General features: G+C 51.2%; 1 long non-coding RNA gene across 1 annotated transcript; it reads left to right on the top strand.

The window, feature by feature from the left end:
- The first annotated feature begins 5,837 nt into the window (after positions 1 to 5,837).
- Positions 5,838 to 7,237, top strand: LOC136304080 (uncharacterized). The gene is made up of 3 exons (XR_010724373.1): positions 5,838 to 5,969; positions 6,091 to 6,310; positions 7,016 to 7,237. It is a non-coding gene; the product is annotated as an uncharacterized lncRNA (long non-coding RNA).
- The last annotated feature ends 6,071 nt before the right edge of the window (positions 7,238 to 13,308 follow it).

Genomic DNA, 13,308 nt, shown 5'->3' on the forward strand with positions numbered 1-13,308 from the left:
GTAAGGGTCATCTGCTCCAAGTGCCCTGCAATATGACCAGGGACCTCTTTCAAGAGATCAGGATGCTCAGACCGGAGATATTTCCAGGCCTGGGGCACATAGCAGCTCTTGCAGCAAGCTGTGCCAATGTGGCCCCACTGTTGCTCCTTAGACGTACTCTGATTCAATCTCCTTTTCCTTTGAAAAATATTGCCCTGCCTTTGAGGCTCTTAGCTTGCAAAGTAATGGTTCATTCTTGTTTTTTTTTTTCTTTCTGCAGCATCCATTTGTAACATCAGCCAAGCCTGTGTCCAGCCTGGTGCCACTGATCACTTCAGTGAAAGAGTGGAAGGAGGAGACAGGAATCAGACAACTGTTTTCTCCAACACCAGTATAGAGAAGGATTGTAGAATAGGACTGTAGAGTAGGATTGCAGCTAGGACAGTGGAGTAGGATAGTAGCATAGGATTGGAAATAAAGTTTGTGAAACCTCAACTCCTTTCAAAGATTCCCCTCCTTCTGAGCCTCTGAGAAAGCTCAACATTTTCTTCTGAAGTGTCAGTTTTTTCTTAGAGGTGGAGAGTGACATTGATGGCTTCTTTGGTACAGTTGGAAAGTGGGGAAGGCTCTCCCGAGGGGAAGCGTGGCCGTGCTGGGCACAGCACAGACCGGTGGCATCGGCCGTCCAGAGCGTGCACAGGAGCAGAGAAAGGCAAACCACAGGCGAGGGCTGCAGGCCTGGCTGAGGATTGCCACCCTTGTGCCGGCTGCCCTCTAACTCCTGGCCAAGGTGAGCAGTGTGTGCAGCGCTCTGGGCACAGGGGAGGGAGCCGGGCTGCTCTGCAGGCTCCGGCACAGGGCAGCCTCCTTCAGGCACGGCGCTTCTGCCGGGGGAAGCGAGGCCAGCGGCAGGCAGGGACAGCTTGTCAGCTCACATCTGCAGGAGCCGGGGCCTCACACGGCTCTGGGAGGAAGCGCCTGCAGTGCTGGAGTTGTGCACTGAGCCAGAGCAAAAGAGTGAAATGCAGAGTGTTCTGCAGAAATATTCCGGGGCGCCAGGCCAGCCTGCTTTGAGCTCTCTGGCACACAGCAAGCACTGTGCAATGCAGCCCTGAGCTGCTGGGAGATAGAGAGGTGTTAGAGAGGAGCCAACTGTCAGATGAAATTTAATGGGGTGACAACGTCATCAAAGCCAAAGAGAACTGTTTTTTAGGATGGATTCACCTGAGCTGGGTGTGTATCTCCCTCTCCCAAGAGCCAAACACACACACAACACACACACAGAAAATGCTGCTTTTTATTGCCTTTCCCAGCCCAGGGCGAACCCTGTCCCCTTTCCCTTTGGCCGGGAAATAGGAAACTTGTATTCTGTCCCCACCGCCTCCTTTTCTGTCCCCTCCCCTCTTCTCCTACTTCCCTTTTGGTTTGGTCTTCACGCTGGCCCCTCTCCCAGCTCACAGCAACACCCAACAAATCAACTAGAACAAACCCAAACCCTAAATAACAACCCCAAGAACCAACAGCTTTCGTTCTTTCTTCTCATAACCCTGCAGCTGCAGCAAAATATTACCTCCTATCTCACAGAGGGAATCGGGCAGGAGCCTGTGGCTCGTGCTTGAGCAGTGAACTGATTTGGAAGGGAGCAGAAGGGTTTCAGCAGGCAGTTTGTGTTTTTCTTCTGAATTGCTGAAGGAAAGACACAATGTGCCTTCAGTCAGCAAAAACATTTTCAAGGTGAATTAAAGAAATGCTTGTGAGCAATGCCCAGAGAAGGCAGGTTTTGAGAAAATATTGAACTGTAACAAATTGTGAATTCCCTTTGCATTAACAGACTGTTGAGCCCTCTATTCCTCCAGAGCAGTGATTGATGTGTGCAAGTGACTACCTTAGCCTTGAGAATAGAGTAGTCTTCCTAAGAATGTAGCTGGAATGCATTCAAGGGGAAAAGAGTGGTTGTAGGAGGCTCTTGAGCATCAGAGGAGAATTGCAGGAATGGGATGTTCCCCAAATGACCAGCCGAGACTCTCAAGAGAGCCCTACTCTCCTGCCAGTAACTTCTGAGAAGTGATTTAAATATGTCAACTAATTTGAGGGAATGTTTAGCCTGTGAGTTTCAGCACAGTAATGAGTCGGTCTTATTTCCATGGTTATTAATGAGTAGGTGGGATTTCTGGCTGAGCACGTGTTAGGAAAGTGATTCCCCACGCACCCAGCACTGAAATAAAGTCATCTTTTGACAGGTGAAAATGAAACCTTTTCCAGCTGTTCCCCTCGGGTTTGCCTTTCTGGGGGCCAAAGCTCTGTGCTGCAGGTGGCCCGAGTGTGTGCAGAGCAAGGCAGCCTCCACAAAGCCCTTGGTTTCCCCACAAGTCGTCATGATTTGTTGCCAGGTGTGCCCAGCTGTGGCAGGAGAAAGAGCCCGCAGTGCAGTGGGCGCCGTGCCCTGCCCGGCCAGGGCTCTCTGGCACAGAGGAGCAGCAGCAGCACCTTTCAACCCACTCCTGCCCTGGCCTCACCTGGGACACAGAAGCCTCTGGAAATCAGCACCACCTGGCCCCTTCCCAGCTTGGAGCAGCTCCTGCTGGTGGGCACATCCTGCACTTCTACTGCTTCCGAACAGGAATCAAGGCACAGGGGGAGACGGACATACAGAGAAGCCCTGGGCTAGTGCAATAAATGGGCAAATGCATGGGGGAATGTGTTAGGAATCATTTCAGCTGTCATGCCAATCCTGCCTTCTCTCCTTTTCTCCCTTCACGTTTCCTGTTCTTTTCCCTCTCACATTTCCACCCCTTCCCCCTCTCGAGTCTCACAGTTTTCCTCTCATGTTTGCCTCCCAAGTTTTACTTATTTTCTGCACCCTTTTCAGCTCCCTTTCCTCACACTTTGCCTCTCACATTTCCCCAACTTCCCGCTTTTTCTTGCTTTTTTGTTCTCTCACGATTCTCACAATTTTCCCCTCACTTATCCTGCCCTTTTCTCCCCTCATGCTTTTCTCCTTTCCTCAGTCATTTTTCTCCAAGTTGTCTCCTCATGTTTCTCACTTTTGCCCTCATGTTTCCCAGGCTTTCCCTCTTACATTTCTCCCACTTTCCCCCTCACGTTTATCATTCTTTCCCATTCATGTTGCTTCTACTTTTCCTCTAGCATTTTGTGCCCTTTTTTCACTCCTGTTTTCTGCCACTTTTCCCATCCAACTTCCCACCCTTTTTTCCCCCTAATGTTTTCTGCCTTTTTCTGCCCTCTGGTTTCTCCCTCTTTTCCCCTCAGGATTCTCACAATGTTCCCCTCACATTTTCTGCCTGTTTCTCTCTCTCTGCCAGTAATTTTCTCCCTCTCTTCCCCTCACATTTCCCTCCATTTTTTCCTCTATGTTTTTCAGCCTTCCCTGATCATGTTTCTTAGAATTTTCCCATCATATGTCCTGCCTTTTCCTCCTCTCACCTTCCTCTCCTACTTTCACTCACGTCTTCACCATTTTCCCCTCAGTTTTCTCAGCCTTTCCCACTCAGGTTTCCTTCCCTTTTTTCCCTCACACTTCCCTCCTTTTTCCTCTCCCATTTCTCACACTTGTCACCTCATGTTTTCTGCCTTTTTCCCCCTCACATTTCTTAACCCACTGCTTCCTGTCAGTGACTCTTCTTCTTCAGTAGTTGATGAGCTTCTTTTCTTCTTTCCTGCAATCCCCTCCTCCAAAGAATGGGTGCCAGAGCAGCGCTCCAAGAAGCCCCTGCCCGTGTGTCTGCTGAACAGAATGGCTGTGCTCGACTTGAACAATCTCGTGAAGAACAACCTAAACTGCAGTGGACTTTCAATTCCCTCTAGTCTTCATAGTGTTCTAAAGAAATAGGTACCCTGAGGGATACACGTCGCAGGTGCGCAGCCGCTGCACCATCCGCCTCAAGCAGATCCCATCTCCGTTTTCATCACCTCACAGTGACTGTGACTCCTGCCTGGACGAAACCACTTGTGATGCTGCTTGATGCTAATTGAAGTCCATGTGGACATTCCCAGCACTTTTTCCTGCACTTTCTGCCCACCAAGCAGAAATGGAGCTTTTTAGAAGCTTCTTACAGTGACACCTGAAAGAGCAGTGCTGCCGTCAGCACGTTCCCAGCCTTTCTTCCCTGGGAATATTTCTTTCCCAGAGCCAGCCTCACACCCTGTGTGCCCCGTAGGAAAAGTGCTTTCCCTACAAAGCTGAAGGGATTTTCAGGGAGTCCCACCCAGCAGAAAATGCCTGAGAGGGGCTGTGGATGGTGTCCAGCAGCTCCTCGTGGCCCAGCAACCTTCCCCAAACACCGAGCGCTTCCAGGAAATGGGAAAGAAACACACATCCCATGGGCCTGGGAAGAGGGCCTGGCTGAATCTCTGCTCCTCACACACATCTTCAGGGGAAGGAGGAAAAATAAACGGGCTCCAAACAGGATAAATGGCTCCCTGCGGGGCTTGGCTGGGGGTTTATCCTACAGCCACAGCATCCCAGTCCCAATGGATGCAGGGCCTGGCTCAATCCCAGTTTGGGGCTGGAAGAAAAGCACCAACAATCAGCTTTGCTGAGGCAGAAGCCTGTGGTGGAGCTGTGAGAAAACCTTTGTGCTGTTGCAATGTTTTCCTCATTGCTTTTGTGCGCTCTGCAAACAGATTTGGCAAGCAGGCATGGTTACCCTGGGATCCTCCTCCAGGATTTATTGGGGGTGTTTAATACCTGCCCCAACCACCCTGCATTTCCCTGAGCTGGCACTAAATGCTGGCCCTGAAGTGACAATTTATGGTTGGGTCTGTTGTCTCAGGATAAACCACAAAGCCAATAGTGGTTGTAAAAGTGCCACTCCCAAAGCGTCCCACTCCCAAAGAGTCCCCTTCCCAAACTGTCCCAAAATGTCCCATTCCCAGTGTCTCATTCCCAAAGTGTCCCATTCCCACAGTATCCCAAAGAGTCCCATTCCCAGTCTCCTACTCCCAGTGTCCCATTCCCAGTGTCTCACTCCCAAAGTATCCCGTTCCCAAAGTGTCCCACTCCCAGTGTCCCCTTCCCAGTGTCCCACTCCCAGGGCCTGGGGAAGCTCCTGCTGGTCGTTCCCATCACCTCCCAGCTGAGGGACAATGAAGAAAACCCAGGGATAAAATGTCTGCAACTCCTGTTCTGATAACAGCTGGGAAGGTGCTTTAGCCCCCAGGCACTGCTGCCTCCAATCCAGGTTATCTTTGGGTTGGAATCATGGAATTTGGGGTGGAAGGACCTTCAAGCCCCACCCTGCCACGGGCAGGGACACCTCCCACTGTCCCAGGGGCTCCAACCTGGCCTTGGACACTCCCAGGGATCCAGGGGCAGCCACAGCTGCTCTGGGAATTCCAGCCCAGCCCTCCCCACCCTCCCAGGGAGGAATTCCTTCCCAAGATCCCATCTAAATCTCTCCTCCTGTAGTTTAAAGCCATTCCCCCTTGTCCTGGCACTCCAGGTCCTTGTCCAAGGTCCCTCTGCAGCTCTTTCAGGCTCCCTTGTGGTCTTGGAAGGCCCCAGTGAAATCTCCCCAGGTCTTTCTCTTCTCCAGGCTGGACAGCCCCAACCCCCAGTCTGAGCAAAGTCTCCTGCCGCCAGCTGCAGAAAAACGCAAAAATATCCAACAACTTCTCCAATTCTGCATTTGTAGTTAATGAAACAGATTGATGAGGGAAAACCCAAATTGCTTTATCAGCAAGGCTGAGCTGAACCAGCCCCTCCTAAACTCTTGAGAAGTGACTTTGTAATTTTTTTCTCATGTGTAGAAAGCTTAAGATTCCGTGTCTGGAGTCCTTCAGCAAAGAAAAGTAGACTTTTTACCAGAAAGATCTTTCTTGTCCCAGTATCTTTTCAGAATACTTTTAAATAAGTAAATGCTGCACATTGTAGTCTCTTGATTTGCCAGCATTTCCTGTATCACTACTGGTATCCCAGGTTTTCCTCTGGCATAGAAATTGCAGGAGTAAACTTTTACTGCTTTTTTTTGGTAATACAGTACTGCTTGAAAGTAAAATTACTCATGTCAGGAATCTAAAGTTATTTCAGCATCAGACTCTTCTCTGCCTTGCAATGCTATGATGTTGTTTTTTTATTTTTTTATCCTCCAGAATTATTCAGAGCTATATTTTGAGGGAAGAGGCTGGAACCCTCTCATCAGAGGCCTCTGACTTCAACAAAGTTCACTTGAGCAGGCGTGGTGGGATTATGGCATCTCTGTATACATCTCACCCTGCAGACAGTGGGCTCACCTTGGAACTCTCCTTAGAGATAAACAGGAAGCTTCAGGCTGTGTTAGAAGATACATTCCTGAAGAATATTACATTGAAAGTGAGTAGCTGTGCCAGTTCTTGTGCACATTCTTGTGGTTCTTAGATGCTTCCTTCACTGCATGCTGTGAAAGGCTTTTCAGAAGTCAGCTCATTGTGATTTGGTGCCACTGATAGCATTGAGGTTAACCGGGGAGTTACGTGACATGATGCCATGTTCCTCCAGTTTGGTACCCTCAGAGTATGCTGCACTAATGGGCTGCTGCTTGAGATAAGACCTGGAGTGCCTGTGCCTTCAGCAGGGCAGGGTCTCTCCATGCTCTCCCCTGGGCATGTGGAACCAGGAGCATGGGCTCTGCCTGCCTGGCCCTCCTGAGCTGCTGGGGCAGCACCTCTGCTGCCACGGAGAGCTGGCAGGCTGGAAAATGGTGTGCAGGCTGCCAGCTGGGCTGCAGGGTTGTGCACAAGCTGGAGATCTCTTCCTGTAATCATCATTTCCCTTAAATGCTTAGGGGAACTAGCATTCTACCTTCTGGGCATCCTGTGGAGTACTGGTAACTGCAAAAAAGGACTTGCCAAGAGCTTTGAGTTTTTTATTGAAATGAGTTTGTTTTTTTTCTGACTCTGATAATTTGCATTTGTTCTGGATACTTGAAAGTATCAACCTGCTGACATAAACACTAATTTTGACTTATTAGTGCATTTTGTGCTGATGGATTAATTTCCCTGTATAACTTATCTTATCATTTTTTCCCCTCCCACGAAGGAAAACCTGCAAACTTTAGGAACAGAAATAGAACGGCTTATTAAACACAAGCATGAACTGGAACAGAGAATAAAGCAGACATAACTAAAACTTCTGGGGACTAACCAATGTGAAGATGCAGAAGAGGCAGGTGCTACAGACCACTGTGTTTTACATTCTGCCTGCCAGCACAAGCATCTGGGTTTTTGCAAAAGAAGCCTTTGGCCACACAGGCTCACTTGTGTGAGAGATCAGCAGGGTTTGGCATCTGTGTGGTTCCGTCTGCCCAGTACCCCAGAGCCTGAGGTACTGCTGGAATTCACTGCACACTACATTTATCTGAAACTTCTATTTGAATTACAGATGCTTTGCAGTGCAGACTGTTTGGAGTGAGTTGCCATGAGATTTTAATTTCTGCACTGTGTAATTAATCAGTCTCTTAATGATGGAGCTTGAAAAAAAAATAAAGCCCCTTATGTCTTAGTTGCTATTGAACATATCCAGTGTTACTGAGCTTTATAGGCTTTCAGATATTTATTTCCTTTCTTGCATATTATTCTTGATCTTTGGGTTGATTAAGCATTTTTGACATGTGCATGGAATAATGCTTTATTACAAAAGTTTGGGTTTTAAGTGGTGGCCATAATATTGCATATTTTTTGCTTTAGATTAACATTCAACTGGTCAATTTCTTTATTCCAGAGGAGTGAAACAACAGTAAAACTAAGGAGAATTTGAAAGTGTTCTGATTCAGTTCTTGAGTTCATTTAGTTGAAACCAATGTCAGTTCAGCAAATCTTGTAAACCCTTGATCCTTAGACATGCGGATCAAAAGAAGTTTGATACCAGATAATTGGTTAATAAAGTTCTCTGGGCTTCTGCATCACTAACAGCATTGAAGGAATTTAAGCTGCCCATTGTAAATCTATGTAAGTATATGCACACATGACGATTACATCTGTTTTCAAAGACAGCTGGAAGCTAATGAAACTTTCTCATTAGCTGTGACTAGACTAACTAGTGACAATATTGGTAAGAAATAAGAAATAGATCTAAATGGGATTCTAATCTATTGTTGTGAAAGTGGCACAGAAATCTGTGCGACTCCTTGATTTTACTGTCGTGAAGAATTAATTGGTCAAAGTAACTGAAAACTGTTGCTTAGTCCTTCAGTGGCTGAGAGGGTGATGGGGGAAGAGTGACAAGGTTTGGTTTAGTCACAACATCATGTTCACATTTGAATTCCAGGATAAGTAATGTACAGGATCTGAAATATCTTTATTCCAGCAGTAAATGTGTAGTTTCTGTATCTATCACCTTTTGACCAAAATCAATTGATCAGATCACCGTGTAAATACATACTTCAGGTTTTTATTAAATACTTGAACTTCCTATTGCCATGTAAAAAAGAGTCAATGTACATTTACAATAGCAATGCTTTAGCTACTTTAATCAAAAAGGGGAGTGTGGGGAGAATCCGTCTTACTGCAGGTACTGTTTGCGTTGTACACAAAACAAGGGACCTGAATTTGGCAGCACAGAGAAGGATAATTGATCAGACATCTGGCTGACTTAGGGGTGTGAACACTCGGCTAGAAGCAGCTGGACTGTCTGCAGACTGTTCTGGCCCCCACCAAGACTCTTCTTGTTGCCCTCGAGTGCCTCTTGCTGTAGGGAGGGGCTCCGAGCGGTGCTGCGGGGTTCTGCCCCTCCGTGCTGGCTGCCGGCCCCTGCTCGCCTATTGCATTTCACCTTTTTTTTCCTCATTTTTTGGGTCAATTTTGGTCAATTTTTTGATCTTTTTTTTTGGGCTTATCCTTTTGGGTCAATTTTGGACAATTTTGACTCATTTTTGAATATTTTTGGGTCATTTTTTGGCCATTTTGGGTCAATTTTGGGTCAATTTTGAACGACTTTGTGTCTTTTCATCATTTTTGGTACATTTTGGTTCATTTTGGGTCAATTTTGGGTCAATTTTGACAATTTCTGTGACTTTTTTCTCTCCCCTCCCCTCCTGCCGCAGAGGAGGCGCCGGAGCTGGAGCTGCCCCTCCCCCCACGTGAGGAAATGGGGGGAAATCCCTCAGATTTGGGTAAAAAATGGGGAAATTGGAGAAATTTGGGTGGAAATTTGGGAAATTTCGGGGGGACATGGGAAATTTTAAAGGATTTTGGGAGCTTTTGGGAAATTTTGGTGGAAATTTGGGAAACTCGGGTCAAAAATGGAGAAATTTGGAAAGGGTTTTTTTGGAAAATAGAGAATTCTGGGAAATTTGGGCCAAAATTTGGGAAATTTGGGTCAAAACTGGTGAAATTTTGGAAAAATTTCAGAAAATTTGGGAAAATTTGGGTCCAAAATTGAGAAAATTTAGGGAAAAATTTGGGGAAAAATCAGGAATTTGGGGGGAAAATATGGGGAATTTTGGGATAATTTGGAGGAATTTTGGTGGTTTTAGGTAATTTGGGGAAATTTTAGGGAAAATAGGGGATTTTTGGGGAAATTTGGAAGATTTGGGGGAATTTTAATAGATTTGGGGAGATTATTTGAGGAATTTTTGGGAATTGGGACATTTGGGGGAAATTTTGGAGATTTTTGGGAAAATTTCAGGAATTTTGGGGAAATTTTGCCCTTCCCGCTGCGGCTGCGTTGGCAGCCCTGGGGGCTCCTTCTGCCGCCCTGAGCCCGCAGAGCAGGGCAGCGGTTGCCGATGGCTCGAGCCATCAAATCATTCAAGGTCCTGTTGGGCTCCCTTAGACACTTGGGCCGAGGGATTCCTTCCGACCTGGGCCACTTTGGGTGGAGCGGGGGCAGGGCCGGGGCAGGTGGCAGGGTGTGCATGGGCCCTTTGTGACACGGTGCAGCAGCGTGGTCACCGTGGCAGGGAAAGGCACAGAGTGTCCGAGGAGCCTTTGTGACACGCGGTGACATAGGTGCTGGCAACAACGCAGCCACGCCACAGTGCTCGGAGCACGCCACGGGACAGGACGTGCCAGAGAGGTGCTGTGAGGAGTTCCCACACAGCCCGCTCGTTTGTGCCTGACCCGGAGCCTTTCCGAAGTGCTGCTCCTGCAGCTGACCTCGCGGCCAGACTGCGGGACTTGGTGACTCGGAGCTTTCCCGAGGCATCTCCCAACCCTGCGGTCGGTGCCCTCGCGGCCAGACCACAGGATCTGGTGACCTGAAGCACCACAAGGAGTCTCCTGTCATTGTGGCAGGAGCCCTCAAGACCAGTGTGCAGGACTTGCTGTCCTGCAGCCTTCCTGAGGCTTCTTTGTCGCAGGTGCCTTCAAGGCACAACTGCACGACTTGTTGCCTCAGGGTTTTCCCTAGTTTCCTCAGAGGCATCTGTCTGAAGGTGCCCTCGAGGCCAGACGCTGACATGGCGGGCAGATTTCGCGACCTCTTCACAGTTTGCTGGGGGAGAAGAAATACAAGCCCTGGAGATGCTCCAGCACAACCCCCTCAAGAGCTGGAGCAGTTCCAGCCACAGCAGGATGGTGAGTGGCAGAGCCGGGCCACAAGGCCGATGGCTGCGGACAGCTTGGCCCCATCCCATCCCATCCCCGTTCCCATTCCGCCCACTGACAGGATGGAAGAGGGGCCGAGGCTGCCCCTGCAGCAGCTGTGCTCCATCCCCTGGGGCATCCCGGGGCTGTCCCTGCCTGGGGAGAGCAGGGCTGGCTTCTCTGGCCTCTCCTGCAACCCCTCAGCTCTGGCTGCGCTCGCTCTTTGCCAGATGCAACCATGGAGCAGACACAGGAGAAGAAGCCCACCCGTGGCCGCTTCCGCAGATCACTGAAGGTACGTGCAGCCATCCCCGCCTTGGCTGGGCCTGCTGTCACTGCTCGGCCGAGCTCCGCACTTGGAGCACTCCATGGAACGCGTCTCTCTTCCCTGTCCTTTGCTCTCCTGCAGATGTTCCGGAGGCTCGTGCCCATTCGCCATAGGACGACCAGAAGCCGTGCAACAGCTGAGCCTGACCGCAGGCTGACTGAACTCCAGGCAGAGCCCAATGTCAGCCCAGACTTGGCTCAGCGCTTGGATGCTGCAATCAATGACGCAGCAAATACAGACATGGCAGTGACTGAGTCCGTGGCCTTCAGAAACACCAACACAAAAGAGACCCTGAGTCTTGGAGGCCAGGAGAGTGTGGCAGGAGGGGAAGCACTTCTTGGGGAAAGCTGCTCCCTTGGACAGCGCTCCAGGTCTTCCCCATGTCTCCTCCAGGTGCCAGCCATGGTGAAGGACCTTCACCAGAGACTGGCAGCCTGTGTCACTTTGGATGCCAGGATGCGCTTGGACTTTCTGAGGCTGGCCGAAGAGCAACCTGCTGACGTTGTGCTGACCCTCCTGCGCTGTGCCCCAACGTGTGACAGGTATGGGGCCCACCTGCCTTGAGAGCTCAGGGCTCAGCAGCCTTTAGGGCCCACTGCCCTGCAGAGCCTGTCCAATGGGCTCTGCCAGACAGGCGGAGCGGTCCAGGACCCTTGGGCCCCTCTGTTCCACCAGCCTGCTGCCATGCTCCCTCCCTGCCCCTCAGGGCACCAGGGCTCTGTCACCTGGGCCTCCACAGCTGCACAGGGCATGCTACTGTGACTGAGACGGCCCTGACACAGAGCTCCAATCCCACAGAGCTGCTGCAAGCATGTGGAGAGCCATAGGCTCGTCGGCTGTGACAGCGGAGAAGGTGCTGCCAGCACTCATCCGCGTGATGGAGGATTGGCCTCTGCATACAACGACCACCTCCGATGGCGACGACGAGGACGTTTTTGCCCTGGCGGTGAGCTTCTGGAACCGGCCTCTGATCGCTCCCCGGTCGCCTCTCCATCAGCTCTCCGTCCTCTCCCTGCCTCAGGCACTGGCTTAGGGCAGGCTCAGGGGGCTCCAGGCCCGTCGCTCCCCCTGCGTCTCCCCTCGGGCCCTGCCACACGGACATCTTAGCACTGAGCTCTGTCTCGGGCTGCTTCTTTTGCAGGCAACTCTGGGGCTGTGGCTGACTGTCCAGGTGCCCAAATGCCACAGGGCAGTGCTCCTTCATTCAGCCCGTCTGTTTGTTGCTCTCCTCTTCCACATTGTCATCACCACACAAGAGATGCCAGTGGAAGTTGCTAACTTCTGGAGAGCGTGCCAGGAGGAACACGGCCTTCCCAGCAACCCCAACAGGTGCCAGTCCTCCTGTCTTTTCAATGTCCTTGTGGCCGGCGCCAGCGCTCGCCGTGTGACCTGGGTTTTGCTCTGCACACAGGTTTGCAGTGCAGGCCATGAAGGCTCTGTTCAGCCAAATGTGGTGGAACACAGAGATGATGGCTATGGAGCGCAAGCGTGGCTGGGACACGCTGCTCTGTGCTGACACCCAGCACTATGCCGTGGGTCTGCTGGCCAGGTGAGAACCCCTTCTCTCCCACATTTGTCCCCTGTGCCCCACACAGTCCCTGTGCTCATGGCCTCGAGGGCCTCGTCACCGAGGGACGGCCAAGCCGACTGGAAAAGGCTGGCAGAGGAGGGTGCCCAGAAGGGGCCGCCTCCCAAAGCGCCCACATCCCCCTCCAGAGATACTGGGGAAAGACCGGACCTGTGAGTTAGACCTCCTGGGAGAAGACTGTCCCCCCCACCTCAGGCTCTTGCTGCCTTTTTCCCCCTGACAGGGAGATGCGCCGTCACTTGGGCCACACCTGTTCCCGCATTGGCTTCTACCTACTCCAGCCACTAAGCAGGGAGGAGCCACGCTGGGATCTGCCCTCCCTGGCATTCCTGGTGGAGGTGAGCCAGCGCTGCCTCGCTCAGCTGCCTCTCAGCCCTCTGCCCTCTCGTAGCTGCAGCTGCCTGGGCCGGTGCCCGAGCCCTGTGCTGCTGCTGCTGCTGCTGCCTGGGCCCGGCCCTGTGCGCTTCTGGGCTCCTGCTGTTTGGGTCACCTGTCACTGCCCTGTGCCTTTCAGGTCATCGAGTACCTGGACCTGAGGGAATGCGCAGGCCGTGTCCTGGAGGAGATGTCAAGGCACCTGCGGGGCACGTGCAGGCAGAGACGTCACCTGGCGCTCAAAGGCCTTGTGCTGCTCAGCGAGGAGCCCTCGATGGTGAGAAGGGGGCAGCGGCTGAAGCTGCGCTGGGGAAAGCAGCCCCTTGGGCTGGCTGGGCTTCAGGAGCTGAGGCAGCTGCTCCCAGCTCTCCTGCCTCCTGCTCCAGCTGCTCGAGTGCTTCGGGACAGGCCTTTGGCCTCTGGGCCCAGCAGTGGCAGGGTGGGCTAGCAGAGCCAGGGCGGTGTTGGCGCTGCAGCTCTTGGTGGCTTCCCAGCACAGCCTTGTGTTCCATACAGG

This window comes from Chamaea fasciata, unplaced genomic scaffold, assembly GCF_029207755.1.
Source record: "Chamaea fasciata isolate MVZ Bird 193981 ecotype frontalis unplaced genomic scaffold, bChaFas1.0.hap1 SCAF_47, whole genome shotgun sequence".
Taxonomy (NCBI): Eukaryota; Metazoa; Chordata; class Aves; order Passeriformes; family Sylviidae; genus Chamaea; species Chamaea fasciata.